Source organism: Callithrix jacchus, chromosome 15 (assembly GCF_049354715.1).
Source record: "Callithrix jacchus isolate 240 chromosome 15, calJac240_pri, whole genome shotgun sequence".
Lineage (NCBI taxonomy): Eukaryota > Metazoa > Chordata > Mammalia > Primates > Cebidae > Callithrix > Callithrix jacchus.
Window position 1 is genome coordinate 27,268,389 of NC_133516.1, and position 12,759 is coordinate 27,281,147.

Here is a 12,759-nt window from a genome sequence, read left to right on the forward strand (position 1 = left end):
GTCTTGAATTGGCTGTCTAGGCAGCAGGCAAAGTTAACCCCTTGGGCGATTATAAATTTGGGGCTTGTCAGGGACTGCCCTTGTGGCTACCTGCCCGTGGTTCAGTGGCCTCCTCCAGTGATGGATCCAGAAGCCAGCCCAAGCAGCTATCTAGTTCTCTTGGACTGGGGGCTGACTCTGGTACTCTCTCTACTGGCAGGGCACTGCCCACCAAATGTGCACAGATTTAACTGCAATGGAGAAACAGTCCTGGGGAGACATCCCTTAACTATAGCCGGATCACACGGTGTCTGTCTGTGGCCCCACTGCAGGGTGTCTGCATTGGTGAGTATCCTAGGTGCCTCCAACACCTCCTTCCTTCTCCCAGCAGGTTCTGCAGTCCTATGGTGTGGTGTCTGTAATCCCATTAGAGTGTCTGTGTCTGTAGCACCATTGTGGATGTCTGTTCAGATCCTGGGGGGTGCTCTTTCTAACTAGTAGGAAGTCCTAGTTTGGAAGACTTCTACTCAAACAGGAAGATTTCGAGGAGGTTTCTCAGAGAATAGGAGGATAATTTGGAAGGGATACTCTTGGTTAGGGATATGATTTGGAAGGCCTTCTGTGGGTCTCGTCTTTGTGTGAATTTGTATGTGTAGAAGGGATCTTAGAGGGGTTGCTGATGGAAGTCCAGCAGGCCTAACTCAAAGAACTCTCCTTGTCTGGTCACATTCAATTGAGCATTAAAGAAGGCTCAATAGGCGTGTCTCTCGAGGTGAATATCTGCTCTTCTTGCCCAGAGATCCCACTATGAATTACCATTTGGAGGTTGTCCCTTCCCACCTGGAATGGATCAAAGAGAACAGGGACCAATGGAAAAAAAGTTTGAGTGTCAACTGGGTGCTGAACAAGGTGACTAATGTCTGTTTTGTTATGTGTGCTTGCTGGGATGGAAAATGTTAATTCAGTTCCCCATGCAGCCTGTTGGGCAGCATCTTGCAAATTAAGAATCTTGCCTATGGTTCCATAAAACAGAAAAGGGCGATTTTCTCTTGTAAAGTGGCTTGAATTCCATAGCTATGGTGCAGTGAGCAGGGTCATCAGAAGCTGCTCCGTTCTTCTGGAAGCTGCAGAGAAATGGAGCCCAGAAACCTGGTATGCTGGCAAAAAAGGGTAAGAAATTCTTATCAGCTACGTTTCTGGTCTCTCTCTCTTTCTCTGTCTGGGTAAATGGTAAATGTCACTATTTGCCCCTCTGCAAGCGTTTGATTAATAGAAAAAGAATTTGCAAGACTAGTCTTAGGTGACAGCAAATCTGGTGTATTTTGGGCTAAGAATTTGTCTTTCTGCGTTCTGTAATGGAGAAAGGAGTATCACAGGAAGAACGTGGGTTTAGGACCCCTGTAAGTCCATTTTTCAAGCCAGCCTAGCAGGCTAGTCAGTTACAAACTTTGCTACAGATCTCTGAAACCAATACTATATGAACTTTTTTTTTTTGGTAGAAACAGGGTTTCACCATGTTGGTCAGGCTGATCTCCAACTCCTGACCTTGTGATCCTCCTGCCTCAGCCACCCAAGTGCTGGGATTATAGGCGTGAACCCAGCCTTTTTTTTTTTTTTTTAAGAGACAGAGTCTTGTTCTGTTGCCCAAGCTGGAGTGCAGTGGCGCAATCTTGGCCCACTGCAACCTCCACCTCCCAGGTTCTAGCAATTCTCCTGCCTCAGCCTCCCGAGTAGCTGGGATTACAGGAATACACTGTCACGCCCAGCGAATATTTAAAATTTTAGTAGAGACGGGGATTTGCTGTGTTTCCCAAGCTGGTCTTGAACTCCTGAGCTCAGATGATGCACCTGCATAGGCCTCCCAAAGTGTCAGGATTACAGGTGTGAGCATGCCTGGCCTTTGTATTGTTTGTGTCCTTGAGAGCTTAATTTTGTGACCATGTGGAGATACTTTCTCTTGGTTTCCACCATCCAGAGGACAGGAATTTTGAGGTTGATGTCATAGTTAGCCCTAACAATTATCTTGAGCAGTTAAAAAGCCTTTGCAAGCTTGAAATTGAGCAACAGAAACTGCTCACTGCTCTAACTCAGTAGCTAAGGCTTTGCTTTTTGACAATGGCAGCCTAGGTTCTATTCCTGGCTTCCAGAATGATTCCTTTCTGGTTTTTTATTTATGTAACTTTGCCATTTATTGAGGATCACCTCCCACTTCCCGCCCAAGGATAGCTTCTGATTTCCTATCTTGAATTTTCCTTTCTCTAAACTATCCTGAAGGTCATTCTAAATCTTGTAAAAAATAAATAAATAAATAAATAAACTGCTTACCATCTCTTTGAGACACCTATATGTCCATGGTTAAGTTATAACCTTAGTTAAAACTGATTAATTTCATATGGTGTGACAGAATTCAAAAGCCAAAAATATTGGCCACTTGGCATGGCTAAAGTTGGGCAATAAAATTTTTTTGTAATGAGTCAGGCGCGGTGGCTCACGCCTATAATCCCAGCACTTTGGGAGGCCAAGGTGGGTGGATCACAAGGTCAAGAGATCGAGACCATCCTGGTCAACAAGGTGAAACCCCATCTCTACTAAAAATACAAAAATTAGCTGGGCATGGTGGTGCGCGCCTGTGGTCCCAGCTACTCAGGAGGCTGAGGCAGGAGAATTGCTTGAACCCAGAAGGCAGAGGTTGCAGTGAGCCGAGATCATGCCATTGCACTCCAGTCTGGGTAACAACAGCGAAACTCCGTCTCAAAAAAAAAAATAAATAAAAATTTTTTTGTAATTAAAATAAATATATTTAACAAGGGGGTTATGATGATGACACAGAAAATGGGTATCCAACCCTCCCGAGAAAAATATGAGTGGGTTATCCTGAAGGGCTTCCTGGAGAAAAAGAAGGTAACTAGCAAGACTTGCATTATTAGAAATCTGTCCACATCCTCCAGTTCTTCAAAATGCTATGACTTATTTTTTACCATTAGCCTAAGAGGAAATAAACCTTACCTCACCATTTTGCATGCAAAGGAAATAGACTTCCTCTTTGTTCTTTTCTGAAGGTTTCTGTTTCTCTTCTATCCAGTCTGTTTCAGTATTTTTTAAAAGAGTGCTATGGTTAAACTTAATTAAAAGTGAATAAGCAAGCTATAGGTATATATAAAAGACCTTTATATTTTTCTCTTTTTGGAACTTGTTTTTCTAGAAAAAAGTTTTCTCTTCTCAGTAGACTGAATTATTTTTCTCCTTTTTTTTTTGTCTTGCCTTTTTTTTTTTTTTTTTTTTTTGAGATAGGGTCTTGCTCTATCACCTAAGCGGCTAGAGTGCAATGGTGTGGTCTCAGCTCACGACAACCTCCGCCTCCCAGGTTCAAGCAATTATCCTGCCTCAACCTCCCAAGTATTTGGGATTACAGGTGCCTGCCATCATATCCAGCTAATTTTTGTATTTTTAGTAGAGATAGGGTTTCACCATGTTGGCCAGGCTGGTCTTGAACTACTGACTGATCTCACGTGATTCACCTGCCTCAGCCTCCCAAAGTGCTGGGATTACAGGCATGAGCCACTGAGCCTGGCCTGTCTTGCCTCTCTTGATGCACACTTGAGAGGCCCTAAGGTAACTTCTTGTAGCCTGAATCTCATTGGGAAAAACAGAGGAGGCACCAGAGACCCCGTTTGGGGAAAAAAAAAGGCAAAAAAAACAAAAAACATCTCTGCTTTCCTCATGAATCCACAGGAATTAAAAGCAGATAAATCCCTTTCAAAATCAAAGGCTCTGTTCTGTTTTGCATTGTGTTATCTGATAGTTTTGAGTTTTGGGGTACAGAAATTACTTCACATTATGAGAGAGCTTTGGTGTATAATAACTAGGTAGGAAATATGTTTTAAGGGATAGCTAATAGTAGTTATGGTGGGATACTCAACTCCTTTGCACACTTGGATCAGAGAAGCATGTCCTTGGCCACCTGGAAGGTAAGGAAACATCCCCACCCCCCACTGGGAGATGAGAGTCCTATGAGAGATGGGCTGATTACAAAATGGGCCAATTGGCTTTGGGTTGCCTTGCATTGAAATGCAGGGTAGAAGCACTGCACTGTCAGCTGGGCATGGTGGCTCATGCCTATAATCCCAGCAGTTTGGGAGGCTGAGGTGGGTGGATCACTGGAGGTCAGGAGTTCGAGACCAGGCTGGCCAATGGGGTAAAATACCATCTCTAGGAAAATGCAAAAAGTAGCCAGGCGTGGTGGCGTGTGCCTGTAGTCCCAGCCATTCGGGAGGCTTAGGCAGGCTTGAACCTGGGAAGTGGAGGTTGCAGTGAGCTGGTGAACCTGCAAAGTGGAGGCTGCAGTGAGCTGAGATCACACCATTGAAAGCCTGGATGTCGCAATGAGATTCCATATCCGGAAAAAAAAAAAAAAAAGCACTGCACTGTCTTCTCCCATAGCATTTCCCTCCTCCTTTTGGGGATCCAGGATCCAGTATCCAAGTATAAAAAGGCATCCTTAATTTTGGGGATCTGTCTTTGCCTTCAGCTGCTTATTTTGCCCTAGAAAGGCATGCCTTCCTGGCCCTGTTCCTCCAAGTGCTCAACCCTGAAGCCAGCAATTCAATTAAGAAACAGGCAAATCAAAAATCTTACAAGTGCTGAATCTTTTGTCTGTCTGTGTATTTATATGTGTTGTATGTTTATATATAAAAGAGCTCTTATTAATTGGCCTAGGAAGGTAAGCACCTAAATCAAATATTTTGTCAGATAAATAGAAACTTTAAGGCCTTTTTGTTCATATGACTTTAGAAATCTTTTTGAAATAAAGACAGTTTTAAAGACTGGTAAAATAAACTATTATAAAAATGTAGACATTTGGCCTAAATTAAAGTCAGATATCAGATTTGCCAAATGCTTTAAAGTCAAACTCTTTGACTTTTGAGAATTGTTCAATTTACCTACTTTGGAGCACTAGATTATAGACAAGGCCTTGGGACACATGGACAGCTATGCCCGATAGCTATGCTAAACAGAGTGAGACCTTATCTTCATTTCTGTCTGATGTCCTAGGCTCCACTCTAAGTACATGATTGCTTACTTGGCCAGGCATGGTGGCTCATGCCTGTAATCCCAGCACTTTGGGAGGCTGAGGCAGGCAGATTGCCTGAGGTCAGGAGTCAGACCAGCCTGGCCAGCATGGTGAAACCCCGTTTCTACTAAAAATACAAAAACTTAGCCAGATGCAGTGATGCGAGCCTGTAATCCCAGCTGCTCCAGAGGCTGAGGCAGAAGAATTGCTTGAACCTGGGAAGCAGAGGTTATGGTGAGCCAAGATCATGCCATTGCACTCCAGCCTAGGCTACAGAGCAAAGCTTTGTCTCAAACAACAACAACAACAAAAAAAAAAAAAACTAGCTTTAACATTAAAGATGTACTAATGCAAACATCAAATTTGGTTTTGTCTTTTGAAGATGACTTTTAAGTAATGTTAAAAAATAATAAAAAGGGTTTTGTTTTCTCCTTTGGGCAAACGGTAGGGGAAAAAAGGAGGAGAGAAGAGAGATTCAGTTGGTCTCATGCTATCTTCATTAGGTCTTCTTTGAAAAGCTAAGTCTCCTCTAACAGAATAAAAGTTTTTCTTTTAAAAAAATTTTTTTTCGGAGTTACCATTTTGGCCAAATGAAATGACTTATGGTGACCTGGAATTCTATTTTGTGATATCCAGTTTTAAACCTTTGCTATTTGACAAACTTCCCAAAATCAAATTATAAATTTTGTTTCTTTCTAACCTAATATTTTAGATATTAGGTCCTCTAAAGTCCAAAAATGACATTTGGCTTATTTGGTACAAAAATCATACAGGAAGCATTGTCAAATATAAACTGGTATGTGACTTTCTTTGGTCTATATTTGTGTAAGTGTATTATTGGTATATGTTCCAAAATTATGTAAAACCCCTATAATTTTAATATGACTTTGTATATGTTATCAGTAACAATTATAATTATTTTGTTAACAGACTGTGTGCCACAGAGGTAACAAATTTCCTTGTCAATTATGTCTTTAACTGTGGCTGCCCTAAAATGTTTTTGTCATCCACAGACAATTGTTCTCATTTTGGTCCTCTTTAAAGATGGTTTTATAATCAGCTACACAATTTTTTTTAAAAATCAGTCTCTGTAGGGACTGTCAAATATTGCCAGTACCGACTGTATTGCAAGTTGTCATGACAGGGTATTGGGAAAAGTTTTCAATTAGCAATAATTGCACCTCGGATAAACCTCATTGGCTATGATACTGCCACTGAGCAAAGCTAATCAGCTACACAATTTAACAGGTGCTCTTAAATGCAGGATTCTGATTAATAACTCTGGAGACTGTGACATTAGAATAGAGGAAACAAATTCCAAATAGAAGAGTGAATGGTGTTTGGCTTACTTTGGACTGTATTTGTATAAATATGTTATTAGTATATATTCCAAAATTATGGGAAACTTCTATAATGTTGACATAATTTAGTGTACATTATTAATAGTTACAATTGTTATGTAAAATTGTTCCCACAGAAGTAACCACAATTCCTAGTCAATTGTAGATTTAATAGTGGCTATAGACTTCTGTCATCCACAGACATTTCGTCCTGCTTTGGTCCTTTTCAAATGGTAATTTATAATCAGATATGGGACTCTGAGTGCAGATGTCAGATAACTTTTAAAATTGTGTTTTTGGAATAGAGGAGAAAAACATGGAGAACTAATGTGTTAAACATTGCTAAACCTTTTGTTTTCCAAGTCAAGAGAATTTATTTCTTTAGAACTATTTGCAACTTTTAATAAGTAAAGTACTCTCCTGAGAACAAAATTTAGAGCACATTTGTTCCTCTCTAGCTGATTTCTCCAGAATTTGGAAACTATTTGTGAATATTCTCAATTTATGGCACTATAGTTAATTGCATAAGTGCAATAAGAATCTGGTTTTTTTTTTTTTTTTTTTTTGCTACAGGACACAATAGAGAAATTGGTTATTTTACCAAGGCTTTAACTGGAATGGGATGCTTCCTCTAAAGAATCAAAGTTGACTTATAGAGCCAATTAAAGCCTGTTGGGGAATCTGGCCTCATACCTTGGCCACATAGAGTCCCTGTACAAGGGACTCTGTACAAGGTACAAGGTTCCTGATCTGTGGTAAGTAAAGAATGTCACTTCCTAACAGGCCCAGGAACCCCAGGTTATCTTGGGACCTCAAACGGAAAGGAATTTGCCCAACTCATAGGTATTTGAGAGTACAAACCCGTGGATGGGCTCTGCTTTTAAAAAGTCTTAGTTGAAATTCTTCATGGAACAGAGTTCTATCAAAGCCAACTTAAAAAGCTTAAGTGAAAAATAATTTCATGCTGAAATTATGCAAATAATCAGGCCAAATACAGTAAGACTAAAATTTATTTTCTAAACAAATCAGTTCTATCATGATTTGTTTTTAATAAAAATGGGGACTGGAAAGAGAAAAATTATGCTTCAAAAGAAAACCTACAGTACAATGTTGTTAGCTGTTCTTGAAGTTTTTTCCTGCAGTTTAGACTAAATGCTAAATTCTCTGTGAGTTAGAAGTCCCCAAACTAATGTTTTCAAATCTTTGTTTTTTTTTTTTTTTTTTAAAGACAGAGTCTCACACTGTTGCCCAGGCTGGAGTGCAATGGTGTGATCTCAGCTCACTGCAGCCTCTGCCTCCTAGGTTCAGGCGATTCTCCTGTGTCAGCCTCCAGAGTAGGTGGGAATACGGGTGCCCACCAGCACGCCTGGCTAATTTTTTGTATTTTTAGTAGAGATGGCGGTTTCATTATATTGGCCAGGCTGGTCTTGAACCCCAAACCTCGCAATCCGCCCGTCTTGGCCTCCCAAAGTGCTGGGATTATAGGCATGAGCCACTGTGCCTGGCCAATCTTTGCTTTTAAAATTGGGAATTGTACTCCTCATCCTAGGACTCATTATTTACTTTATAGTAGTCTGTTTCACTTAAACACTGTAGTAAAATTATAGATGAAAATACTAATGTTTTGCCATCCAAGCCATGAATGCCCAGCCAGGCCTGCATGAGTAGATTCAGAGAGTTGCAAAGTGGTTCTTCTCTTCTCACCTTGGGGCTCACTCCCATTCCCATTATGTCCCCCTTCAGCAGGAAGAAGCCACAGCAATCAAAAGCCTTTTCCCATCTTCATAGCTTACATTTTATTAAGGTATTATAAAACCCAAAGGGAGGGACTGAAACTACCATTTGCAGAATTATGACTGAGACAGTGAAAGAGATCTAACTTAACTGACTCCATCTTGCTTCTAACCTCCAAGCTGTCGGGAGAAACTTGTAGTTTATAGTTTAAACAAAGACATGTAACAGTAGACCTGTTCCCAAAGTAGACCTCCTTCTCGCCTGGGGATTAGATTGCCTTTGCAGGACTAACATTAGCCACAAGATTTGAAATTATGATTTAGGAGTCATGCAGCTAGAGGCTACGAGATTCTGACCCTCTCTAAACTGCTCCTAATATCAGTGCCTGAGATATCTTGCAGATCCTGCACTTGATGGATTAGCTGGTATAACCCAGATCAATAAACTGGCTCATCTGAACTTGTGGTCCCCATCCAGGAACTGACTCAGTGGAAGAAGACAGCTCTGACTCCCTATGAGATTTCATCTCTGACCAATCAGTAGTCCTGGCTCACTAGTTTCCCCCCACTCACCAAGTTATTCTTAAAAACTTTGCCCCCCAAATGCTAGGGAAGACTGATTTGAGTAATAATAAAGCTTTGGTCTCCCACACAGCCAGCTCTGGGTGAATTACTCTTTCTCTATTGCAATTCTCCTGTCTTGATGAATCAGCTCTGTCTAGGCAGTGGGCAAGGCGAACCCCTTGGGTGGTTATAAAGTGTAGCATTTGGCCAGGTACAGTGGCTCATGCCTGTAATTCCAGCATTTGGGGAAGACAGTGAGAGTCTGTCTCTTTAAAATAAAGCATTTTATAGGATGAAATATTCACACACCTAAAAGGAATGTACTAGGATTGTTATACATCAATATAAATGCTTCATTGTATGCCAGGTGATAAGGCTCTGTAGCCAAGGTTACAAGGCAACTAGGTGTCACCCAAGGAAGAGACAGTGTATTACTTTACTTGAGATCACTGAGAACAGACACCACCCACACCAAGCTCAAGAGCACAGTGTTTACTTATGAAGAGAGTATACAAGATCCAGTCCCTTGCAATATGTTGGTCCCTTGTGGCCAGCAGAACCACTCCACAGGTGCTGTGTGTGTACACACTTCATATTGCAGTAAAAAGACCTTAACCCATCCACTGTGGAGTCTGAAATGCAGAAAGCTAGGGGCATGAATGAAGGCTGCTGATTCATGCACTTAAACAGAAAAAAGGAGGTCTGGCATGGTAGCTCATGCCTGTAATGCCAGCACTTTGGGAGGCTGAGGTGGAAGGATTACCTGAGGTCAGGAGTTTGAGACCAGCCTGGCCAACAAGGAGAAACCCCCGTTTCTACTAAAAACACAAAAATTAGCCAGGTATGGAGGCATGCAGCTATAATCTCAGCTACTCAGGAAGCTGAGAATGATTTAAACCCAGGAGGTGGAGGTTGCACAGTGAGCTGAGATCATGCCACTGTACTCCAGCCTGGGTGACAGAGCAAAACTCTGTCTCAAAAAAAAAAAAAAAAAAGGAGTACGTGAGTACATCAAGTGCAGAAAAACAAGATAGTCCCTCACAAGATGTTAAACCCAGCAAAGGTTGTGAGGACTCTTTAACTCTTTTGCAAGGAAATGTTTCAGGCCCAAGGTCACTCTTTTTTCTCATTCTGTCATCCAGGCTGGAGTGCAGTAGCATGATCATAGTTCACTGCAGCCTCAAACACCTGGGCTTGAGTGATCCCACCTCAGCCTCCTGAGTAGCTAAGACTACAGACATATGCCACCTTCACCCTGTCTTTTAAAAAAAAAAAAAAAAACAGATAGGGTCTCACTGTGTTGCCCAGGCCAATCTAAAATTCCTGGCTTCAAGAGATCCTCCTGACTTGGCCTCCCAAAGCACTGGGATTACAGGCATGAGCAACAATGCCTGACTTCCAAGGACACTCCTACACAGTCAAGTAAGGAGTGAGAAACTGCATGACTGCTTTTCCCAACAATAATAAAAATATGTGCAAGTTTAAAAGCATATCCTAAATAAAAATTATTTAAAAAGTACAATTGTGTGTGTGCATGCGTGTGTGCATACATGCATGTGTGTGAGATGTACCTGTAACTACAGAAAGAAATTTTAAAAGCCTGGAAGGATTCACAAAAATTCTTACTGGCGGTAGGGGTAGGAAGGTAGAGAATCGTATTTAAAAGCAACTTTATACTGTGACATGGAAACTGCCCCCATAAACTGCATACTTCGACCATACCTCTTGAGTCCTCCGTGGCCGCCGGCAATAAAGACCCTGCAATTTGGCCTAGTCTTTGTCTCAGTGGTGATTCCATGCTCGCTGGGTTACAACAATATTTTTTGTCTTTTATTTCTTTAAAAAAAAAGTACTTTGAAAAGCAAGCTATAGAAAGCATAGTTATACTGTCATTTACATTTTAAAGCAAATGATAGTAAAGCACAGTTTACATATGCACATAAAAGCTCCTATGCCTCGCTACCAAAGTGTTTTTAGCTGTGATTTCCACTGGGAGGTGGCATGAGAGGGCTCTCCTTTCTTATTTGTCTATGTTGCCTAAATTGTTACCCATTATATTTTAATCAGCAAAGTGATCAATAATTCTGCTTAAGAAGTAAAGCAATTGAGTATCAACTCCTAGAACTGAAGATGGCAGGCGCACAGTGGAAGGGCCAGCACATTCTTGAGGGGGGACTTGAGTATAACCAGAGGCTTCAGCTCAAGCAACTACAAAAGGAAGGAGAAATCCAGGTGAACATATGTAAGAAACAAAACAACACAACAGGCAAGTGAGGCAGAGAAGAAGAGCAAAATGCTACCAGAACACAACATGCAAGACAAAAGCAAAAGTAGAACGATGACGACAGAAAGAAAACCTATCCAGAAAGAAAACAAAGTAGAAGCCAGCAACAAGTGTAATAAAAAAAAATAAAAGTTGAAGAAAAAGAAATACAAGCAGTGCTGCCATTAATGTTCCACAGACACAGGATCAGCTAACTCGGTCTGGATCACCTGCATCCAGGATTTCTATAATATTCCTCTTGGTTCAGTCAGGAGAGCAATCTCATCAGCCATCTTCCTGTCCCTAAAACCTTCTTTATGTAGTTATAAAGGTACCCAGACAATATTGGTGGGAAAGATCCATCAGCAACAGCCATCAATCTACTCCAGGCTCCAAAATGCCCAAAAACAGCCACTGAGCTGACAAACTGAAGACTCCTGAGACAAGAGCTAGAGAGTCTACAAAAAGTGTGAGATGGACAACAGGTCTTAGAACTTGTTGCAAAGTGGCCCCATTACTCTGTGCAAAAAGTCACAGATGAAGGTCATATCTTCTGAAAATGTTGACCCCCTCCATCTCCCACCACTGTGAAGCAAATGTAAAAGGAGTTACACTTACGATATTAAAACAGAGCCACTACCTTCTACATTTGCTCTAAACCAATACCTATCCACTGTCCTCTGCTCTCAGTAAGTACTGTTAATATTGTCAAAACAAATGACAGTAAACTAAGATGTGAAGAAGACTCACACTAGAAGGCATCCAATGACCTAGAAAAAAACAAAGAGACTACAGCTCTACTCCAAGGGCCAAGAAGAGACAAGAAAAGAGCTACATTAGTGATCGCACATGCCAAGGAAGCTGCTAAAGCTCTGGCAGAGAACCTTCTCACAGCCTTGCTGTGAGAAAGCGGAGTGGAGTAAGAGTAAGTATTCAAAGCGGGGGCAGAAATGAAAGAAGAGATAAAATAAATAACTGAAGGTCTATAAAAGGAGACCTAAAGACACACAACAGCAAAAGAAGGCTGAAAAGCAGTGGAAGCTTCAGGACCAGGAGAAGCAGGCTCCAATCTCGGTGCATTCCAGCAGCACAAAAGGGAAGAAGAAACACCTGATCAGGAGGAAGCTAAAAAAAAAAAAAACAGAAAAAGGAGAGAGACATTCACAGCCAAACTTGTAGAACAGACAAAAGAGAAAGAAAAGTATATGACATGAACCAAAATGCTGCTAAAGGTGAAGATAAATCTGGCAATTAGTCTAAAGAAAAAGAAACTGAGGCCAGAGAGAAATACTTTTTTTTTTTTTTCTTGAGACAAAAGAGTTTCACTCTTGTCGCCCAGGCTGGAGTACAATGGTGTGATCTTGGCTCATTGCAACCTCTGCCTCCAGGGTGCAAGCAATTCTCCTGCCTCAGCCTCCGGAGTAGCTGAGACTACAGGGATGTGCCACCACACCCAGCTAATTTTTGTAATATTAGTAGACACGGGGTTCCAACATGTTGGCCAGGCTGGCCTCAAACTTCTGACCTCAAGTGATCTGCCTGCCTGGGCCTCCCAAAGTGCAGGGATTACAGGCATGAGCCTCTACGCCTGGCCTGAGAAATACTTTCAAGAAATGTACCCAGTGAAAAATATAAATGGCACTGACCAATCTCAGGAAATTGACACCCACAGTAAAATTAGCCCCAAAAATAAGTCTCCAAGCAAGACTGTTCTAAAGCAGCTGCTGCATAAATGTCCAAAAGGGTCAGTGACATTTTTTTTTTCCACACTAGGCAGCTTCCAGATTTTTTGTGGGGGTGGAGGGAACA

General features: G+C 41.4%; 1 protein-coding gene and 1 non-coding gene across 6 annotated transcripts in view; both read right to left on the bottom strand.

The window, feature by feature from the left end:
• ZNF445 (zinc finger protein 445) overlaps positions 1-12,759 on the bottom strand; it is a 39,064-nt gene that overhangs the window by 19,411 nt on the left and 6,894 nt on the right. The window lies entirely within an intron of this gene.
• LOC118148263 (U4 spliceosomal RNA) lies at positions 6,136-6,276 on the bottom strand. Its single transcript, XR_004735018.1, has one exon. It is a non-coding gene; the product is annotated as a U4 spliceosomal RNA (small nuclear RNA).